General features: G+C 43.8%; 1 protein-coding gene across 3 annotated transcripts in view; it reads right to left on the reverse strand.

The window, feature by feature from the left end:
* The window catches only part of KCNN1 (potassium calcium-activated channel subfamily N member 1), a 210,757-nt gene that overhangs the window by 73,865 nt on the left and 113,530 nt on the right, over positions 1-23,362 (reverse strand). The window lies entirely within an intron of this gene.

Below are 23,362 nucleotides of genomic sequence, written 5' to 3' on the forward strand. Positions count from 1 at the left end.
AAAAATAGCCAAGCACTTCCTATGCCTTGAGTCTCAGCTGTATATCTGTATATCTGCAGTGTAAGACCCAAGGCACTGCTGCCTCTGCCTGTAAATCGCATGAGATTTGGAGAGCTGCTCATTGTTCTCCTTGCTAAAGAGGGGGTTTTTGCCTGAAGTCCTGCAGTGCAAGGATCTTCTTCTGCATGTTTTATTCTGCGGACCAGTGCTTTCCCCACCTCTCCTTCTGCTTCTTGAAGATTTAACCACTAGTCATCAGATAACCAGTTATTAGAAGTACAGCATTGATATGAGGAAGAAAATCCTTATATTTATCAATAAGATAAACAGTGAAGAACAAGGTTTGGTAAGCAAATAATGGGGAAAAGACTAACCGCAGAGAGACCACAGGCAATACTGGGAATAGTTCTTTGCCTTCTGCTTGTCTTTTTGGGCAAAACTACCATGGCACAGGCCCTCCTCCCAGAAGCCCAGGGCCATATTTGTGGGCTTCAGGATGGTGAGTGGGAGGGGACCAAAAGGCATGCATACAGGGTGTGCCTGGGCACACCCTAATCACCCTGTGTGGTGCCAATTCCACCTGCTTCCTGGTGCCCTCAGTCTCCCTCTTGCAGTGCTGCCAGCTTCCCTCCTCTCCTCTCCTGCCTGCTGCTGTGGGGGATGATTCAGGATGGATGAATGAATGAACGCAGTGAGTGATCTGTACAAATCACACTTGTGTTCATTTTTTTTTCAGTTTACTGTGCTTCAGTTTGTGAATGAACAGGAAGCTGCTCAGCACAGAGCACTTCCCATTTGTTCACTGTCCAGTGCTGCTGAGGCTGCAGAGAAAGGGACTGGGGAAGCCTCGTCCTCAGTCCCTTTCTATCTGTTTAGACCTTTAATTTCTCACCAAAGCCCCCCAACGAGGCTCCTAAAAATGTAAATGTAAAAAATGATAATAATAATAATAAAAAAATATATTTTCTAAACAATAATAATAAAAAAAAATGTAATTGTAAAAAATAATAAAAATAAAAACTACTGACTGCCCTACTGACACCAACCTCTGCTCTACTGGCATTGTCCACTGCTCTGCTGATATACACGCATGTGTGTTTGTGCTCTGGGGTGCACACCCTAATGCTATAGGCTACGCACACCAATGGAGGGGACAGAGGAACATCCATTCCTCAATCTCATCTACAGAGAATGAAGCCAGAAGTGACAATTATTTTGTTACTTTTGGTTTCAGAGGTGTCATTCCTTGGCTGTTACAGCTGCTAACCAAGCACGATCTGTGTTTGTTTAGCTGCTTTGGAGTGCAGGGTAGACATTAGTGATTGTTAACCGATTTGTGATAGCAATAAAGTTAAATAAAAACGTTTAAAACAATTATAGTATTCAACACAACCCCCCATTTCCCTGCACATACCCACATATGCAAACGCATGCACAGGGTGAGCATGTGTATACAGACTGCGATTGTACCACACATGTGAGGTATTGCCAGGAATGCCATAGTGAGAGCAATAATTCTAGCACCATAGCTCTCAGTTAACTCTTAGCAGTGAGAGCTTTCAGTGCGTCACCGGTGGAGATTTTTGGGTGCCATCGTTTCTGAAATATCACAGGTGCATCAATTTTAAGCCCTGATATGTTTGGCCTCTATTTACTCAATGCAGCCCCATCTTTTATATTTTAACAAAAATTGGGTATTTATTGTTAAAATGCATGGTATTTTTTTTTTCCTGAAACTATGTATTTGATAAACAGTTCAAATATCATGAAACATCAAAAAATTGTAACCACTATCTTTTTATTCTGCTAGGCCTCTGCTTTCAGAAAATATATAATGTTCTGGGTGAGTTTTAAGTAATTCTATGGCCAAAAATGCTGATTTTTACATGTGAACAAAAAATGAAAAAAAAAAAATACTCTAGAGCTGAATTAGTTAATTGCCTGCTGAAATGCAAAAGCAATGTGTTGTTTTGCTGGAGAAGAGCTTCTTCTCTGACTCTTCTTTGAATAAAATGCTCTTCAAATGCAGATTTAAGATTGGAAAGTATCGTGTGGGAGGTTGTATTTGGGAAATTAAGGCTTATTGTTATTTGGGAAAATAATCCCCCGAAAGCAAAGATATACAAAGGTAGATCTATACACAATTGTTCAGATATGTTAGGCTACTATTAAATCTCTTTTTTGGCCAACTTTAAAATTTTGCATTGTTTATTTGATGTCCCTAGACGTACAAGGTCAGTATGTTAACATCCTTGCTTTTGGGCTTGGAGTGCTGAATGCCTAAATTAAGTGTAACTCATATGTAGATACTTTAGCTTTTTAGCTCTTTTATTTTATTTTTTTAGCTCTTTTTCGTTTTGTAGCTTGCTTGAAGCATAACACAATTAGTATGTTTTGGTTCAGGCATCTTTGTAGCACCACATCCATTCTCAGGCAAGAGCTATAGCTCTATGCCTTCTTTTCTTCCCAAATAAGTAAAGCATTCTCATGTAATAAACAAAAGAGCCTATAGCAGCTCTCTTCTTTACTTCTGGAATTGATATTAACCACTTGAGCTCCAGAAGATTTTACCCTCTTCATGACAGATCATTTTTTGCTATTCAACACTGTGCTAATTTAACTTGCAATTGGTTGGTCATGCAACACTGTACACAAAAGAAATGAATATAATTTTTTTTACACGAATAGACTTTCTTGTGGTGGTATTTGACCATCACTGGGTTTTTTTATTTTTTATTTTTCAAATAAAAAAAAAGACGGAAAATTAAAAAAAATATACAGTATCTCACAAAAGTGAGTATACCCCTCACATTTTTGTAAATATTTTATTATATCTTTGAGAGGTTGTCTTTGGGAAATAGGCATATTCCAGCATTGCTGCAGAGGTTGAAGGGTTGAGGGACAGCATGTCAGTGATCAGACCATATGCCGCACACTGCATCAAATTGGTCTGCATTCCCAAAAGGAAGCCCCTTATAAAGATGATGCACAAGAAAGCCCACAAACAGTTTGCTGAAGACAAGCAGACTAAGGGCATGGATTACTGGAACCATGTCGTGTGGTCTGATGAGACCAAGATAAACTTATATGATTCACATGGTGTCAAGCGTGTGTGGTGGTAACCAGGTGAGGAGTACAAAGACAAGTGTGTCTTGCCTAAAGTCAAGCATGGTGGTGGGAGTGTCATGGTCTGGGGCTGCTGCATTAGCGCTGCCGGCACTTAGAAGCTACAATTCGTTGAGGGAACCATGAATGCCAACATGTACTGTGACATACTGCAGCAGAGCATGATCCCTTCCCTTCCAAGACTGGGCCACAGGGCAGTATTCCAACATCATAATGACCCCAAATGCACCTCCAAGACGACTACTGCCTTGCTAAAGAGGCTGAGGGTAAAGGTGATGGACTGGCCAAGCATGTCTCCAGACCTAAACCCTATTGAGCATCTGTGGGGCATCCTCAAATGGAAGGTGGAGGAGTGCAAGGTCTCTAACATCCAGCAGCTCAGTGATGTTGTCATGGAGGACTGGAAGAGGACTCCAGTGGCAACCTGTGAAGCTTTGGTGAACTCCATGCCCAAGAGGGATAAGGCAGTGCTGGAAAATATAGGTGGCCACACAAAATATTGATACTTCGGACCCAATTTGGCCATTTTCACTTAGGGGTGTACTCACTTGTGTTGCCAGCAGTTTAGACATTAAGCATTTCCTGCACGCCGGCTGTCACATGACGTCCTTGACTTTGTTGGGGTATATCTGAATGTTGCCTGCAGCTACAGGCATCATTCAGATGTCATCTATTTCAGCCGGCAATTCCCTACACCATAAGAATGATCATAGCGCCTGTTCCACCGCTTGATCGTTCTTATGAGCAGTGAGAGAAGACGTCCCCCCTCCCGTCACCCTCCGCTACCATCGGTGAGTCGGAGAATGGATCCGCCGACCCCGGAAGTTTACCATAAAAAGCCTCTATGATCATTCGTGACATGTTAGGTATCTATTTACTCGGAGTAACTTCATCTTTCACATTATGCAAAAAATTTGGCTAATTTACTGTTTGTTTTTTTTAAAGCATAAAACTGTTTTTTTTTCCCCAAAAAAGGCGTTTGCAAAAAATTGCTGCGCAAATACCACATGAGATAAAAAGTTGCACTAAACTAAACTAAAAAAATATATAATGTTTGGGGGTTTTTATAGCAAATTTTCTAGCAAAAAAATGATGTTTTTTTACATGTAGGAAAGAAATGTCAGAATTGGCCTGGGTGGCAAGTGGTTAATGGCTGTGTGTTGATTTATTTTGAGGGGACATCACTGTTATACAAGCTGTACACTCACTACTTTACATTGTAGCAAAGTGTCATTTCTTCAGTGTTGTCACATGAAAAGATATATTGAAATATTTACAAAAATGTGAGGGGCAGTGGCGGCTGGTGCTCAAAATGTTTTGGGGGGTGCAAACAAACTGAAAAAAAACCCATCAATTGCAGCCACTGTGTCATCAAAAGCAGCTACTGTGCCCATCAATTGCCGCCACTGTGCCCATCAAGTGCAGCCACTGTACCCATCAAACTCAGTTACTGTGCTCATCAAACGCAGTCACTGTGCCATCAAACGCAGCCACTATGCTTATAAAGCGCAGCTACTGTGCCCATCAAACGCAGCTACTGTGCGCATCAAACGCAGCCACTGTGCCCATCAAACTCAGCCACTGTGCCCATCAAACACAGCCACTGTGCCATCAAAAGCAGCCACTGTGCCCATCAAGCACAGCTACTGTGCCCATCAAACGCAGTTACTGTGTGCATCAAACGCAGCCACCGTGCCCATTAAACGCAGCTACTGTACCCTTCAATTTCTGCCAGTGTGCCCATCAATTGCCTCTACTGTGCCCCATCAAATGTTGCCAGTGTGCCCATCAATTGTTGCTACTGTGCCCCATAAAATGCTGCCAGTGTGCATCGCCCGGCACTTACCTGTCTCACAGCGGGTCAGCGGCAGTTTCCTGCACACTCCTTGATGTCTTCTTCCATATATCAGGTGTTCAATCACAGCACCTGACATTTCAGCCAATTAGGTGACAGGTAATAGCCCTGAGCACCTGATTGGCTAAGAGGCAGTTCAGTGTTAGCAAAGCAAATTCTCTTTGCTTTGCTAACACACAGCTGAGTGAACAGCGAATGCACAGCATTGCGCCCGCTGTTCAACTTTTTGGGCACCTATTAGAGCCTACGGCTCTAATCACGGGGCTTCCACATAACACCTAACTAGGGGGTGTCAGCAGCTACCATAGATAGATTCATGCAATGCATGAATCTATCTATGGTGATAGAGCGGTGCCAGGAGAGAGGGGGTGGCGCTCCTGCACCCTTTATGGATGCACTGCCACTGGTGAGGGGTGTACTCACTTTTGCAAGATACTGTATATATTTTTTACTTTCTGTTATAAAGCAGTCTAAAATGAAATTTCTTCATAAATTTAGGCCAAATTGTATTATGCTACATGCCTTTGGTAAATTCCCAATAAGTGTACATTAATTGGTTTGCATGAAAGTCATAGTGTCTACAAAATATGGTATATATCCCGGGATGGCAACCTGTGGATCCTGATCTACCAGTAGATCAGGCCAGATGACTGGTAGATAACATCTGGGCTTGTTAACTGCTGTCACAGAGCATGGATCAAGGTGCAGGGCAAAGCAGAAGGACTTTTTTCCAAACACATAGCTCAGCTGGTGCTGGTGCTGGCGCTGGCCACAAAAGGATCAGGTGGCCACAGAGGCATTAGCCAGCCACATAAACTGATGCCTCCACTATAGTACCGGCTGCAGTGTCAGACGGAGTGATACCAACAGCACTCTGCCTCTTATTCCTGGCATCAGGATGCATGGTGGCTAGCAGCAGATGCAAGAGGTCTTCAGGTCAGTGTCTTACACTGGGCATATTAGGGCACAGTAGCAGCTATATGGGCACAATAGCATCTTTATGCTGTTCACATATAGCTGTTATTGTGCCCATATAGATGCTGTTGTACCCATATAGCTGCTATTGTGCCCATTCAGATGCTATTGTGCCCATATAGCTGCACATTAGCAGCTATATGGGCACAATAGCAGCTATATGGACACACTTTGAATGACAATTTGTCAGGCATGCAAATTACATTTTTATAATTTTTTGAGACAGATAGAAGCTGTTACTGAACTCTTCAGAGTGCAAATTCAGCTCCCTGCTCCCTGCTTTCTGAACGCCTAGGCAAGCTGTATAAATACTGCACTTTGAATGGCTGTAGAGAGGAGAGGGCTACAGATAAATAGCTATGACTTAGGCTTCATTCTTACCGCTGCCTCGGAGTTCGCCTCTGTCCCCCAGCTCAGCGGGAGGTATCTGCTCACTAGCAGGGAGGGTCTTGTCGAGCGCCGCTAGTTTCTATGGAGAGATCAGATCTGACCCGATCCGATCCGCCAGCGACGCATCCGAACATAGGGCTATCCATCTGCTTTTGGTGGATCGAACCAGGTTGGATGTCAGCGGACATGTCACCGCTGACATTCATCGCTCCATAGACTAGCATGGAGCGCCCATTCAGGTCTGCTGTCAAAACTCACAGGCGGACATGAACGGTCCGACAGCATGAAAGGGGTCTTATGTAGGAGGATTTTTTTCATCCCTGGGTATCACCTGTTGTCTGAAGCTGGTCACTGGTATGTATGTATGTACACTGTACTAATACACTGTCTGTAACTGGAACAGGTGCATCCAACCTACTATCGCCTGTGTAATGCCTGGTGAGCCTCAAGAACACAGCACTCAGCCTGGGAAACCTCTGTAAATCTCAATATAATCAATGCAAAAAAGGGAGAAAGGCTGGTGCCATGGAAGTCGGCTAAAATATTGTTTTATTATTGCATGTGAACAACAGTCAGCCATGATTAAGGCCTGACGGGCGAAACGTGTTAGATTTTTTTTTTACTGTTGTTTACATGAAATAATAAAACAATGTTTTAGCCGACTTCCATGGCACCAGCCTTTCTCTCTTTTTTACAGCTGTATGTAAGGGTCTACAACCACTTTAAAGCAGAGATGTTAATGCTGAACCAAATGCTATATCTAAGCATCATATTTTTATTCTCCATAATGTGATCCTATACTATTGCACTGAAAAGTATTTGAACAGATTGTTAGCTTTCACTTTCCGGGGCCACACTATAAAAATAAGGACAGATGTGCCAGACCAAAACCACATGAAAGAATCCAAGATCATTTAATTGATGAAAAAAAAAGTCATATAGAAATAGACAACACATTTTGGGGGCAGCACCACTCCTGCTTCATCAGACTCAACACAGGATAAAACTTGGATGGACTCAAAGAAAACAATGCCTTTGAAGATCTATATTAGAACAATGGATATATGGAGTATCAACTTGACAAAAGTTACTGAACAGCCATGGAGACATAGGGGCTGATTTACTAAGATGAATGCGCTGTGTCGGTTCATATCTCAGTTTGTGCACCAGATAAATTATCAAGTGAGCGTATGAACCGGCGCACGCATAAGCGCAACACATAATATGCCGGCGCAATTGATAATAGCGCACACAGTATCATTAACAGTCCATTCACACAGGGGCAACACAACTTCCAGCGCAACTTTGGGAGGCAACTTGGACACGACTTGAGTGTGAATTACAGCGCGACTTGGGGCGACTTACAACGCGACTTTATGTCGCCCCCAGGCCAGGCGACTTTAATAAAAATAAAAAAACGCATAGGTTCCCCTCCAAGAGCATACCAGACCCTTCAGATCTGGTATGGATTTTAAGGGGAACCCCACACTAAAAAAAAAAATGGAATGGGGGTCCCCCTCAAAATCCATACCAGGCCCTATAGGTCTGGTATGGATATTAAGGGGAACCCCTCGTCAAAAAAAAAGGCATGGGGGTCCCCCTCAAAATCCATACCAGACCCTTATCCGAGCACACAACCTGGCAGGCCGCAGGAAAAGAGGGGGAGACGAGAGAGCGCCCCCCCCTCCTGAACCGTACCAGGCCACATGCCCTCAACATTGGGAGGGTGCTTTGGGGTACCCCCCAAAGCACCTTATCCCCATGTTGATGAGGACAAGGGCCTCATCCCCACAACCCTGGCTGGTGGTTGTGGGGGTCTGCGGGCGGGGGGGCTTATCAGAATCTGGAAGCCCCCTTTAACAAGGGGCCCCCAGATCCCGCCCCCCCCGTGTGAAATGGTAAGGGGTACCCCTACCATTTCACCAAAAAAGTGACAAAAGTGTTAAAAATGACAAGAGACAGTTTTTGACAATTCCTTTATTAAGGAATCCTTTATTATTCCTTCTTCTTTCATCTTCTTTCTTCTGGTCTTCTTCCTTTCTTCATCCTTCGGTTTCTTCCTCCATCTTCCAGCTTCTTTTAATTCTGAGTTGAAGATGGCGTGAGCCAGGTCTATAGCGGCACACAGATCGCGGCCGCTCGTGCGCCAGCATGCTAATAGTAAATGGGGAATTGCGCTGTGTTACAGGCGCAAATGCTTTGTGAATACAAAAATGTCCGTTCCGCGTTGGCGTGCGTCGCAACTCATGGCGCAAACCCTTTGTAAATCATCCCCACAATCTCAGTACAGCTCATTTGTCTGTATTTATGCTAAACGTTTTACTGTGGAGGGCTTCAATGAATATAGAAATCTTTTCAAGTTTACTGTTAATGCATCTGATAACAAGGACATTTCTGTATGTATGTGTGTGTATATATACTATATATATATATATATATATATATATATATATATATATATATATATATATATATATATATATATATTTATTTTTTAACTCCTCCTCAAAGACAATAGCTTACTTTCTTCAGCTATAGAACTGAAAAACCATTCATATTCTTTCATAAATAGCTTACTGTTGCCCAGTACTCAATGTTATATAATTTAAGGATTTTTGCCTTACCATAACACCCTTTTCATAAAGAACATTACTCATAGACAAAGAAAGAGTTTCACACAGGCCTCAGCTTGTATGAAAGGAGTGTGAACAGCAAGCTTTACAAAGCATTTGCAGAGTTTTCAGCAAGCTTTACTAAAGCTTTCAAAGTGCCCTTTAGCTCCTGTTTGGAAATGTTATACACAGATCTTAAGGTAAAAGCTGCTAGCAGGCTGCTAGCAGGCTTCTTGAAGTTTGTTGAAAGCTTGCTAAAGCCTGCTAGCAGCGTGTTTTAAGTGACAATCAGCACTCCTATTAAGTTATGTGTATAACATTTCCAGACAGGAGCTGAATGGTGCTATAAAGGCTTGGAGAAAGCTGCTCAAAGATTGTCAAAAGCTTTGCCAAAGCTTGCTGAAAATTTCATAGAAAAGAATCGCTAAATCCTTGATGATACCTAAGGCCAAACACTGATCTAGACCAGACTGAAGAAAAGACAGTATTCATGCCATAGATTACTTTCTAGAATGAAATTTCCTCACAAGGAGAGAGAAATATGCCTTCCAGATGCAATGATAGACTTTGTGGAAAGGTGATTTCCTAACTTTGAAGACCGTAGTGATAACCAAATCAGCCATACCACTGTACTTTTAGGACCTATACCTCAACAGCCATGACGCTTAAGCCAGTGGACCACAGATAGTCTACAAGGAGTCAAACTTGGCCAATTTGTTGTTGAACCTGGAAACCAGGAGGTTACATAGCAGGTGAGGTCGAAAAAAGACACAGTCCAAAAGTCCAAAGTCCAACCTATGTGTGTGTGATTATATGTCAGTATTACATACTGGTCTATGTCTGGAGTCCATCACATGTGATAGAGGCCTTGAAACACCTCATGGTGAAGGGATACCCTCTGGAATCCAAATTTTGATGTCTGAGAAAGTCTGCCTGAAAATTGTACACAGCTGGAAAGAGCACTGAGAATAGGACTGGGACATGAAGCTGCACTCAAGCTAGACTTCTGGTTCCTCCTTGATGGTTGATATATGCCACTACCGTGGCACTGACTGACTGAATCCAGGTTGGATAACCTTCTGCAGTTGAGAGGTCCAGCATAATAGGGGCAATGGAATCATTCTGAGCTCCAAAATACTGATTGGGAGACAAGCTTCCTTTGATGATCCAGTACCCTGGGACTCCTCCTCAGCCTGACTGGCTGGCATCTGTTGGGAGAAATTTCCAGGCCAATGGGAGGAGTGCTTTTTCCAACCTGTAACCCATCATGATAGGACAAGCCTGGTTTTACTTGTGCAAAGGTTTGTGATGGTCCAGGGACTGAGCCTCAGTGCCCCACACAGCCAAAATGTTAAGTTGCAATGATATCAAGTAAAATTGGGAATACAGTACTGCCTCGAAGGAGACTACTAAAATGCCAAGAACCCTCATTCAAAAGTGTAGGGTTGATCAGCTCCTGACCTGCAGAGTCATAACAAGGGGCAAGCAGGTCTGGAGTTTGCTTTTAGGAGGAAAACCTTGGACAGGGCCATAACCAGGACCAGGCCCAGACGCTCCAACTGACACCTCACATTACCTTCTGGAGACTCAGGATCCACCTGAATCTTCACAGGGCATGGAAATTCTATTGGCCACTGGCTAACAGAAACAACATTTGTCTCACAGGACAAATTAGGATATTTTTGGGATGTTTAAAGTTGCATTATCTCTCAAAAAAAATCAATTCACAACGATATGAAAATCCTATATTTTATTAGTGCTTTACCAATAATCGATTGGTCATATTAAAAAGAGAACATTTTCCATATTATAACAAAACATACAAAATGTATATCCCTTATAAACTAACCTCATATAGAAGGTGAACAAAGCAGAATGTCTTTGTGTGCTAGCTGATCACAGCAAAAGTGTGGAGACAGTGTGCTTCAGCCCAGATTCTAAGTACCTATTGTCTGCAGACAGGTCAAAAACTGGAAGTTTTCAGTGGACATAAGGACACCATCATTTGCAGTGCTTTTTCAACAGACAGTTCATGCATTAGTAAAGCAAAGAACGGTCACTAAAGGAGTGGCTCTGGATACTGCCACACAGTGGCAAACACTGTGAAAGAGTAATACCCCTTTGAGGGGTGAATATTTTCGGTGAGTGCAATACCTTAGGGGGCACTACAAGAAGCACCAGCACAAAGGATACACACTAGAAGAGCACCTGTCACTTTCTTGCAAAAGCCTTTGTGTTATAAAAGGACTGTGATTATTAAATTGTTCACCAAAACATCAGTCACGTTAAATAAGATTGCACATTCTGTCACATTTCTGAATCATCACATTGCAATTACCTGCATTTATCACCAGTCACTTTATTTATTTTTTCAAGTTTGCACAATAAATGGCATTGGTTAGAGTGCATAATTGGAGCACTCATATTTCTGGTATAGCCTTACCTTTTAAAAGAGCGCCACACCTACTGTCTCAACCCATTTAACCTCGAATAAGCCTATCCACAGCATGATATTACTCATACGTAATGTATAACATACATATGAAAAGATGTTGGCTATGAGGGAGCTAGTGCTGAGGTGTAGTGGACAGAACAAAGAGAGGGGTGACAAATTAGTTATGTTGCAAGCTCACAGCAAAATGCAGGTATCGTTGATGTGCCAGGAAAGTGGTTTGTGCCAGCAAGTAGGCATTCTTGATGTCCACAGAGGTCATCGTCCCAGAAGCAGGGAAGCAATTACCACAGTTCCATTTAGAACATTTGTACTTGGAGAAAATTATTGAGGAGCTTCAGATCCAGAGATTCAGAATAGGGCGGATGCCTCATTTTGTCTTAAAGACAGTGAACAGGTTTGATTAGAAGCCTTAGAACTCCTCTCTTCCAAGGACAGAGTTTGACCCCCTTCAAGATGAGCTGCTCTACAGCAGCATGGAGGTCCACTAGTCTTTTTGGGGATGCTTGCAAGTTTGACAATATAAAGCAGAGAGCAGAGTGGAGGTAAACACAAAAATTGCAGGTAGTAGCCTCTGGAAACCATGGTCTGGACCCAAAAGGCCAGAACATGGTATAATTGCCTATTCCAAGGAACTGTCCGGAAATTGCAACAAAATTCAGATCCAGGCCATGCAGGATCCTGGAATGCTTGGTGCTGCTGGAACACAGTGTCTGCAACGTTTCTATGGGGTTTGCCTTCCAGAGAGACAGCAGAACAGGACACAGAGCAGGACACAAGTAAGTATGAGTTGAACTGCCTTCCCACCACCACAATGGGGTGGCATCTTATTACTACTGACCACCTGGGAGGAAGGAAGGGGGCAGGGGCAGCCCGTCCATTAAGTACCTGATTAGAGCCATAGGTGGACTTGGAGCACAGAGCATTGCGATCAGAGGCCACCCAGGTGTGTTAGAAAAGAAAATGAATATTCGTTTTTCTAAGGCCGCGTACACACGGGCGGATTGTCTGTCCAACTTAGTCCGCTGAACAGTGTTTCAGCGGACAATCCGCTCGTGTGTGGGCTTCAGCGGACTTTTTCAGCGGACTGTCTGACGAACAAAGTCTTACGGAATTTCCGAAATTTTGTCCGTTCAAACTTGGTTGTGTCCGTCCAAACTTGGTTTCAGCGGACAGTCCGCTCGTGTGTAGGCAAGTTGGACGGACTAAGTATGGCGCATGCTCAGAAAGGATTTACACGGCCGAAGGTTGCATTGCAGTGTATAGGACGTCGTTTTTCTAGTCCCGTCGTACGTGCTGTAGACGTCATCGCGCACGCTTTCAGCGGACTGTCTGCTCATCGTGTGTGGTCAAGTCCGTTCATGCAAATTTTGAACGGACTGTCTGTCGGATTGTCTGATGAACTTAGTTGGCCAGACAATCCGCACGTGTGTACGCGGCCTAACACTGAATCGCCTCTCTGCCAATCAGGAATCATGGGTCTGTTATACCTAGGAGGAGGGGAGGAGACGCACGGCAGAAGCCACCATGATCTCAGAAGAGAAGACACAGGAGACGCTGCTAGATGTGAAATAAAAAGGTTATGGCGCTAAACCCTATTAGTGATGAGGTGAGTTAACTTATCAAATCCTAGTGTTTGATTTTTTATATAAAAAGAGAAAGAAAAAGAAAAAAGCTGTTGGTGATACCGTGAAAAGAGGACGTCGTAGTGACGAAACGCGTAGGGCGTGGCCACGTTGTGTGCACTCGTTTGAGACGAACGGCGCAGTTTTTCCTATATGCACATGCTTTTAATGTAAAATGTGAGTAGATTTTAATATTAATAAACGAACGATTTGGTTAAGAACGTATTACACTATGGATATGTCTTCCCTTATATAATTAACGTTGGATACCATACGGACGGAACAACGAAGCTTCACCCAGTGCACCAGCAGCAGCCAGAGAGCAACACAGTGGCTTACATTGTGAAGGTCCATCCAGCCCCACAGGGGCATTAACTCTGGTGAGAGCATTCACATACTATAGCACAGAGTGGCGCACCGGGGATGAAGTTCTCTAATTGAAAGCCCGCACTATTTGCACGAGTAAATCAAATACCCCCCATTGACTTTTTTGTAACTATTACAACAATAGTCTGAAGAGGCAGCACTATCAAGCCAAATATTAATTTTGGACTTATATTGGACACAAATGCGTCTTCATGCGACTATTGGTTGAAAATATTGTCTATTCGCACATTTAGCGACTTCATGCGATTTTATGGTTAAATTATTCCTGATCCTTGGTTGTTCTGACCTTTAGTTGCTTTTTTGTACATTTTTTTGCACATGTTTTTTTGCACATGTTTGCACAATCTGTTTTACACTAACATACTGTTGAATATTAACATTATTTCCACTAATTTGCACATTTAATGAAGGTTTACATGTTTTTAGTAGGCTGATACGCATATGATAATTTAATACTCATTTTTTGTTTTTATCATAATGGAACATGAATGCTGACTCCACATTAATCACACACAACTTGTTTTGGATAAAATTGCTTTAGGATACATATATTTTTTTCACGGTATCACCAACAGCTTTTTTCTTTTTCTTTCTCTTTTTATATAAAAAATCAAACACTAGGATTTGATAAGTTAACTCACCTCATCACTAATAGGGTTTAGCGCCATAACCTTTTTATTTCACATTTTCATTTCCCTCTCCTCCCCAATAAGGAAGTGAGGGCTTCAGGCACAGGCAGCTCTAACCCAGTATATTTTTATTTTCAATTTATTTCACATATTTCTATCACTTAGGAGATTTGTTTTTTCCATAGCGCGACTTTATTTATTTATTCAGACGCTGCTAGATGCCCGTCGCAGCCTGTCCCCCTGCCCAATATGCTCTACCGATCCCCAATGTGCCCACCAATCCCCGATGTGCCCACTGATCCCAGCTGCTGATGGGTGTTTGTTCCACTAACACCAATGCTAGGATGATTGACTCTTCCTTCCACAAACACAGATTCTTAGGAGAATTCTTCCTCTAACTGATTTTTTCACTCTGTTTTCACCCGGTGATCTGGCTAGTAACACATCTGGATGAATGGTTTGACTTCTAACACCCAAAAAAAGGATATCCAGCTAAATCTCTCAGGTATATTCAGGTGAAATTATAAAATCCTTCTCCGCATTACAGAGTTTGGTCTTTTTTTTTAACTATCTGCAGTTAAGCCACTTGCTCCAATCCCAAGCAGTACATACTAGGGTGACCTTAGAAGACCCTCGGTTTACTGGGGATGTTTTGACAGCAACAAACATAAAGGGTATGAATTCTCGCATTTATTTTACTCTTTTAGCACAAACAGAAGACCCCGTTAAGTTGCTCTGTAGATGGCAACGTGAGAATGGTATGGGCCACCTGGATGGCGAGAAATGGGAAGCTTTTTAAGCGTCCACTGCTCTTCTATCCATCTTGACATCCCAAAAGCTGTCTCAATTATTCCTTCTACACCAGGCTTATAGGATTCCTGTAAAATTATTTAAAGGGGGAAGACGAGACTCTTCTATTTGTGCCACATGCAATAATGAAGAAGGTCATTTAATACATACTGTATGTTTTGGCGATTTCCAAAACTCTTTAGATATTTAAAAGCTGTTATTACTACCATTTCCTCAGTTTATGATACCCCACTACCTCAGGACCCCACAGTCTCCTGGGTGCTCTAGACTTGGAGCTATATACACCACCTGTATATATAGCTATCTTAGGCCGCGTACACACGCGGGGACTGTTCGCCCAACTTTGTCCGCTGAACAGTGTTTCGGCGGACAGTCCGCCCGTGTGTGGGCTTTCAGCGGACAGTTTCAGCGAACAGTCTGCTGAACAAAGTTTTTCGGAAATTCCGAAAAACTGTCCGCTGAAACTTGGTTTCAGCGAACAGTCCCCTCGTGTGTAGGCTTGTTCTTCAAACTAAGTTCCGCGCATGCTCAGAAAGGATTTACACGCCGAAAGTTGTAATGCAGTGTATAGGACGTCGTATTTTCCGTCCCGTCGTACGTGCCGTTCACGTCATCGCGCACGGTTTCAGCAAACTGTTCGTTCGTCGTGTGTGGGCAAGTCCGTCCATGCTAATTTTGAGCGGACTGTTTGCTGAAACTGTTTGACGGACAAAGTTGAGCGAACAGTCCCCGCGTGTGTACGCGGCCTTACACTTCCTTTATGTAGCTCACAAACAGATAGCCCAGCTATGGCTTCCCCCAATGTGATTCAACAGTGGATCACACAGATTGAGGCCTCGTACATACGGTTTGATTGCTGGACGACTGAGCATCTGATTTTTGTCAAAAGCGGGTGTGCAGGATTTTGTCTAGCATACTAATTATCTGCAAATTGTCGTTTGACAAACACAAACATAGTGACGTACTATGAGAGTATAAAGAGGAAGTTCATTTCTCAAACGCCACCCTTTGAGCGCCTTCTGCTAATTTCATGTTAGTAGATGTTTGGTGAGCGTTGATTTGCGATTTTCAGATCGTACAAAACAAATGCCTTTTAAAATATGTTTGGCAAAAGTACATCAGTATCACCAGAAAAGCAGCTTCATTATTATACCATTAAAGAAGATGAGAATGTGCGCTGCATTTCGACATTTCATCAATTGCCGGGTTACAAATGTTAATTCTAGATTACGAACGGTAGTTTACAAAAACAAATTCTTCCGACTCGTTCCTTGATTCCGAGCATGCTTGTTTGTACTTTCGACTTTTGTGTGACGATTTCTGTATTGATCATCCAAAAATCAGATGTTGAGTTCACATCTAACAACATTTTTATAGCCTGCACATCCAGCTTTTGTCTGATGAAAAATGAAAATATGCTGTCAAAAGCACCGCACTAACAATCCGAAAATCCGCAGACAGCTTGGCTTACGAATTTTCCTTTTTGATTTTCGTATCGTGTGTACGAGGCCTAACTCCATCTTAATCCAAGAAAAATTTCCTATCAACACCAAAATACCCCTATAAAATTCTCCAATATTTAGCAGTCATGGCTGGATAACCTGTGCCTGGCTCCCCTTCAACTAATTAGGGACAGGCTCCTCCAGATCTAACTGACCAATAAACCGCAGAACAAGTATGGTAGTTATAGAGAGTCTCTGAAGAGCACGAATCACATGTGGATATGTGCCTTTCTTTTTTTTCCTTAATACCTTAGATACATATGCTGTACATTTTTTACACTATTCACAGGATCGTAAGATAGATTTGTACAGCTGCCATGGAGTATTTTTTGTTGTTGGTAGCTAGGGCTTTGGCCTCTTATTATAACAAGTATTTTTGCAGGCTTTCAAAAAAAGCCAGAGTCAACTGAAGCATGGTCAATCTACTCTGACAAGCAAATGGCTACTTTTGGCAACCCTAGCTATAACTTTATTTTACTCATTAACATAGAACTGAACATTTTTACTGAATCACTCACATCAGGCACTGTCCCACAAAATGATGTCCCTACCATAGTCATACATGTTCAGTTTTCGGTAAGGTCAGTTTCAGATAATAGATAAAGCCAATCAACTCAGCAGTAAACATTAGAGAATCCCAAGGCATCACACTTGGACTTCTAGAGGACGTAATCATTATTCTTGATTGAAATTATGTCCAAGATCCTGAAGCTACAGACAGTAAACCCCAGTATCATGTAACAGCTGCCATCCAGACCAGCATCTGGGATTATCAGGGGTGCCACACTGCATCCCGTATTTTGCACAGTGCCACGTGTTTCCATAGTGCAGACAGGTCAGCCAGCAGCACCGTGCAAACACAAGATGCCAATTCAGGGCGGACAGTATTTAGGGTCACAGCATTCAGAGATAGACAGAACTCCACCCCCACTCCTGATCACTGGCATGCTGCTGCAGCTGCGCTGTGTTGAATATTACTTGGTAGTACCCTGTTGTGAAGGAAAGTACAGGACTCTGATGTGAAAGTAAAGGGCTTAAGAGTTAGATATTAAAGGGGGGCTGAGGGATAAGAGTGGGAGATTGAGGATTTTGTTGCAAAAGAGGGACTAAGGTAATCCTCTTCTGTCTATACCTGCTCCATCGTCTGATCACTGGTATGCTGTTGCAACTGCGCTATGTTGAAGATCACAAAGTAGAACCCTGATGAAAAGGGTAGAGACGGGACTCTTGGGATGTAAAAGCGTGTGTGTGGGGACGACGACACACTGCGGACTCTGATGTGAAAGTGGTGTGTGTGTTGGGGGCGGGGGGACGGGGGGGGGGGGGGGGGCTGGGAACTCTGATTTAAAAGAGGGGGAATGGGAACACCATGTGAAATGGGGGGGACTCTGATGTGAAAGGGGGGCTGGGGACAGAGGACTCTGATGTGAAAATGGTGCTTCTAATATGATCAGAGGGACGCCATTTTAAATTTGAATGCCTCAATATTTTGCAAAAAGCTTGAGAAACACTGCTCTAGACATCATTACTTTTCAGCCATAGGTAAATTCTTTAACATCTTAATATTATAACAATCAAATTGGGAACGGAAAGCTCTCCATAAGATTGCCAAATCATGAAGGTAATTTTAGAAGTAGTCTAGGAAATGTAGTGTTATTAAAGATCGTTACACTGAAAAATATTCAAATGAACACATGTTGCATTCACACTGAATAAACAAAGCCTACCTTCTCTGTGATTCTGCTTTCCACCTTTGCATTCTTGTTCTTCTAGCTGAGCCTCTGGCTAAATCCAGTTACAGTATCCATATTTTCTGAATGACCCTATATACAAGGTATGAGTCTGCAAAAATGCTGGCAAAAAATTTCCAGGTTGGAAGTACCACTGCAGGCTCAATCACACACATTGAAGGCAGAAAAGAAAGATGCAAAGTACAAAGAGTGTGGCAAAAAAGCTTCAGTTTTACCCAGAAGCAGTTTAAAAAGGCTCATGAATCTAGCAAGAGTTAATCTTAACCACTTGACCTCTGGAAGGTTTTACCCCCTTCATAACCAGGACATTTTTTGCTATTCCACACTGTGCTACTTTAACTGCCAGTTGCTCGGTCATGCAACACTGTACACAAATAACATTTTTGTTTCCCCCCCCCCCCCCAAAAAAATAAATATATATAGATCTATCTATATATATCAGTTTTTACACAAAGAGAGCTTTCTTTTGGTGGTATTTGATTACTGCTGGGTTTTTATTTTTTATTAAATAACTGAAAAAAGGCCAAACATTTTTAAAACAATATTTTCTACTTCCTGGCCATAAAAAGCCCAGGCTGTATGAATACTGCATAGAGGGTTCTTTACTGTAAGAGTGGCAAGGATGAGGAATTCCCTTCCACAGGCGGTGGTTTCACCGGGGAGCATCAATAGTTTCAAAAAGCTATTAGATAAGCACCTGAACGACCGCAACATGCAGGGATATACAATGTAATACTGACATATAATCACACACATAGGTTGGATTTGATGGACTTGTGTCATTTTTCAACCTCACCTATTATGTAACTATGTAATACTCCCAAAATACTCCCCTTTTTGGAAAGTAGCCAGTCATAGATATTGAGTAAGAGGCATGGCAAATTTTTTGAAGTTGTGATTTTTTTGTCACAATTTTTGGGAAAATTAAGAAATTGAAAAAAAGTAATTTATTTTTCAAAATTTTACCTAAAAAGTGCAGTACAGCGTCATCATATGTTTGGTATAGCGATGATCATGATACTGATCCCCTATAAATGAATAAGGTTTAGTTCAACTTTTTTAACATTTTTTTTTTTACAATGATTTTTTTTTCCTATTTTTACAATTTTCTTTTTTCATACATACCGTCATCAGAGTAGTTCAGTGTCACCATAGTGACACTGTACTGCTTTGGGGGTGATCAGGGATTTTTTTTTTATTTTTTATACACTGCAATTGCTTGTTACAGTGATGGTCACTGTAACAGCAACTGTTTGAACAGTCATGAATAGCTTTCATTCACAACTCCTTGTTTTCTATTGTGATGCTGTGATTGGCCCACAGTTATCACATTGTACAGGGTGCTGTGATTGACCCAGGTACCATGTGATCACTGGTGACCAATCACAGATCACACACAGTAGTAAACAATTATGTCATGAATGGATTCTATTCAGGTCTATTTTTTATTATGTGTCATGTGATTGCACATTGATCACGTGGTATCTGGGCCACTCGCAGAAGCATGATACCAAGCACCGCCATCCACTGTGTTCGGTAGACACAGCAATTGCAGATCTGGGTGCTGTGGGCACTCGCAGTATGCATGAGCAATGAGCACTTTGTCATATGGGTACACTGCGGTGCCTGGGAGCGCCACCCACTAGAAGCAAATGTACTGTTGGCAGTCGGCAAGTGGTTAAAGTAAATATGTCTCCACCCTGGACAATTTAACCTGAAAATATAATGGAAAAACTTCATAAGCAGAATATGTCAGCAGAGAAAGAAATACAGATTGCTTAAAGTGGAATGATCTTTTTTTTTTTGCAAATGCAAATCTAGGCAGCATGGCTTTCAATGAAGAAAAAATAAGAGGAGCGTATCACCACAGCGTGGTACTGTGGATACAATTATGATACTAGGTGCCACGTCCCAACATTAAGTGAGAAAAATAGGAAATATTATAATATTTTTTTCTATATATAAATAAATGAATTTTTAGTAGAATATAGTGTTTTTGTGCCTATAAATCCAAGCCCCCTTTTTGGTTTTCCTATTTTTCTCAGTAGGCAGCATGGCTGTTGATGTTGAAAATCACTGTAGTAGTCTGTAGTAGATGTTCCAAGTGCTGCTCTAGCAGCTTTCGCTCTGAACACCAAACAATGGGACTGTCTCGTGCTGTTCCGCCACCATTAGGAGAATGCCTTCTAATGTTTTCAAGCAATAGAAGGTGTGAGTTTAGTATGCAGAGGGGAAGCAATTGGAGCAGCACCTGGAAGATCATGGGTATCACTGAATGTAGCACGGATGACTTCAGTGATTTTCAGCATTCCCAGCGGCCCTCCAGATTAGTATGGGAACTTACATTGAGCCAAGCTGGACCTAGGAAAGTTTGCAACAACAATTCTGCCTTATAATATAACCATGGCCATGCTGTAGACATTCTAATTTTTCATATCTAATTCAAATTTTTCATATTTTTAGGAAGCAGGAAATGAGCTTCAAAAACAAACCTCCATGGACCTCTGTAGCTACAGCTACCATGGAGCTGTTCATCTTCAAAGTTTAAAGAATAAGTGCTTTCAGCAGTTGCATTTGGCAGTCTACAAGCTTTCTAATCTCTAATGTAAACACATAACAGCGGCATAGGAAGAGGGGGAGAGCAGATTTCTGAGACCTGACCTAAACAACTTCACTGCATCTCTGTCAACTATGAGGATGAACTACTCTTTAGTGCCAATTGCAGAGTTCAGTTAACTTATTTTAAGTTGATTTACTACTTACTAAGAATATATAAATATATATATATATATATATATATATATATATATATATATATATATATATATATAAAATATACAGTATATATAAATATTTTTAATGTCCATGGCCTGCCCATAATGCTACATTAACCACTTGCTGACTGCCAACATTCCAACATTACATTAAGGCCGCGTACACACGCGCGGACTGTTTGCCCAACCTTGTTCGTCAAACAGTTTCATCAAACAGTCCGCTCAAAATTTGCATGAGCGGACTTGCCCACACACGAGCGGACTGTTTCAACGAACTGTTTGCCAAACAGTCCGCTCAACTTTTGAAATGAACGGACTCGCCCACGTAAGGCGGAGGCAAATCCGCCCATTTCGAGCGCGTGTACAGGTAGGCGGGGCCCGCGAAGGAGACGTCGCGGGCTCCGCCGCCTGGAATGGGCTTAAAGGGGAACCCCCACGCCGAAAAAAATCGGCGTGGGGGTTCCCCCAAAGTCCACACCAGACCCTTGTCCGAGCACGCTACCCGGCCGGCCAGGAAAGGGGGGCGAGCGAGCGCGCCCCCCCTCCTGAGCCGTACCAGGCCGCGTGCCCTCAACATGGGGGGGTGCCTTGGGGAAGGGGGGGCCGCGCGGCCCCCCCACCCCAAAGCACCTTGTCCCCATGTTGATGAGGACAAGGGCCTCTTCCCGACAACCCTGGCCGTTGGTTGTCGGGGTCTGCGGGCGGGGGGCTTATCGGAATCCGGGAGCCCCCTTTAAGAAGGGGGCCCCCGGATACCGGCCCCCCACCCTATGTGAATGAGTATGGGGTACAATGTACCCCTACCCATTCACCTGTGAAATAAAGTACAAAAAAAAACACAACACAGGGGAAAAAATATTTGATTGCACAGCTCCGGGGGTCTTCCGTCTTCGGGGGTCTTCTCGCCGGACTCCTCCGCTATGTGTGTGTAGCTCTTTTACTAGCGGAGGAGTCCGGCTTTCTTCCTCCCCGCCGCCGGCCTCTTCTCCCGACTTCGGGGGTCTTGTCCCCCTCTTCGGTTCTTCTGCCGGGCCACCGCGCCTTCTTGTAGCTCTTTTACAGGCGGTGGCCCGGTCTTCTGTCGCCGCTGTCGTCGCCGTCGCCGCCGCCGCCGCCTTCCGTTCTTGTTCTTCTTCTTGTTCTTCTGCTTCTTCTCCTGGAGATGTTGACTCGACGAGCTCTCCGGCCGGAATGCCAGAGCCGCGCTGTGCGGTCACTTATATAGTGACAATGGGGCGGTGTCACATGGTATATGTCACATGGGTTGGTCACATGGGTTGATGTCACATGGGGACTATGACATCGTAAGGGGGCGGGGTCACCATGTGACCAACCCATGTGACATATACCATGTGACACCGCCCCATTGTCACTATATAAGTGACCGCACAGCGCGGCTCTGGCATTCCGGCCGGAGAGCTCGTCGAGTCAACATCTCCAGGAGAAGAAGCAGAAGAACAAGAAGAAGAACAAGAACGGAAGGCGGCGGCGGCGGCGACGGCGACGACAGCGGCGACAGAAGACCGGGCCACCGCCTGTAAAAGAGCTACAAGAAGGCGCGGTGGCCCGGCAGAAGAACCGAAGGCGGCGACAGAAGAACGGAAGGCAGCGGCGACAGAAGACCGGGCCACCGCCTGTAAAAGAGCTACAAGAAGGCGCGGTGGCCCGGCAGAAGAACCGAAGAGGGGGACAAGACCCCCGAAGTCGGGAGAAGAGGCCGGCGGCGGGGAGGAAGAAAGCCGGACTCCTCCGCTAGTAAAAGAGCTACACACACATAGCGGAGGAGTCCGGCGAGAAGACCCCCGAAGACGGAAGACCCCCGGAGCTGTGCAATCAAATATTTTTTCCCCTGTGTTGTGTTTTTTTTTGTACTTTATTTCACAGGTGAATGGGTAGGGGTACATTGTACCCCATACTCATTCACATAGGGTGGGGGGCCGGTATCCGGGGGCCCCCTTCTTAAAGGGGGCTCCCGGATTCCGATAAGCCCCCCGCCCGCAGACCCCGACAACCAACGGCCAGGGTTGTCGGGAAGAGGCCCTTGTCCTCATCAACATGGGGACAAGGTGCTTTGGGGTGGGGGGGCCGCGCGGCCCCCCCTTCCCCAAGGCACCCCCCCATGTTGAGGGCACGCGGCCTGGTACGGCTCAGGAGGGGGGGCGCGCTCGCTCGCCCCCCTTTCCTGGCCGGCCGGGTAGCGTGCTCGGACAAGGGTCTGGTGTGGACTTTGGGGGAACCCCCACGCCGATTTTTTTCGGCGTGGGGGTTCCCCTTTAAGCCCATTCCAGGCGGCGGAGCCCGCGACGTCTCCTTCGCGGGCCCCGCCTACCTGTACACGCGCTCGAAATGGGCGGACTTTCCGAGCGGGAACAGTCCGCTCATTTCGAAAGTACAGCGGACAGGCCCACACACGGGCGGACTGTTCGCTCAAACACAGTTTCAGCGGACAGTTTTTCGGAATTTCCGAAAGACTT

Source organism: Lithobates pipiens, unplaced genomic scaffold (assembly GCF_037356315.1).
Source record: "Lithobates pipiens isolate NorthernLeopardFrog02 unplaced genomic scaffold, aLitPip1_a1.2 Scaffold_13, whole genome shotgun sequence".
Classification (NCBI taxonomy): Eukaryota; Metazoa; Chordata; class Amphibia; order Anura; family Ranidae; genus Lithobates; species Lithobates pipiens.